This window comes from Meleagris gallopavo, unplaced genomic scaffold (genome assembly GCF_000146605.3).
Source record: "Meleagris gallopavo isolate NT-WF06-2002-E0010 breed Aviagen turkey brand Nicholas breeding stock unplaced genomic scaffold, Turkey_5.1 ChrUn_random_7180001913229, whole genome shotgun sequence".
In the NCBI taxonomy this organism is placed as follows: domain Eukaryota; kingdom Metazoa; phylum Chordata; class Aves; order Galliformes; family Phasianidae; genus Meleagris; species Meleagris gallopavo.
This window is the reverse complement of record NW_011176125.1, coordinates 1-350: the sequence shown is the minus strand read 5'-3', so window position 1 is coordinate 350 and position 350 is coordinate 1. Positions and strand designations below refer to the sequence as shown.

The following is a 350-nucleotide window of genomic DNA, read 5'->3' as shown; positions in this document are numbered from 1 at the left end:
GCCCCCTCCGTACTACCCGAGCTTCCTGCCCTATTTCCTGTGAGTACTGGGGTGGGGGGGATGTGGGAGGCGCGGGGTGGCACGGTGCTTCTGTCCCCACCGAGGCACCCACGCTGAGGGCCCCATCCTCCCCCCACGCAGCTCTATGCTTCCCGTGTCGCCGACGGCCGTGGGGCCCACGATCAGCCTGGACCTGGACGTGGATGACGTGGAGATGGAGAACTACGAGGTACGTGGCTCCGCTGCCCCGTGGGGTGACCTCGGCGTTCCGGGTGTCTCCAGCGGGGCTGAGCCGTCCACATCTCCCGCAGGCGTTACTGAACCTGGCCGAGCGGCTGGGGGAGGCCAAG

At 68.6% G+C, this 350-nt stretch overlaps 1 long non-coding RNA gene across 1 annotated transcript; it reads left to right on the top strand.

Moving 5' to 3' along the window:
* LOC104916536 lies at positions 1 to 350 on the top strand. Its single transcript, XR_796606.1, has 3 exons — positions 1 to 39; positions 142 to 229; positions 312 to 350. It is a non-coding gene; the product is annotated as an uncharacterized LOC104916536 (long non-coding RNA).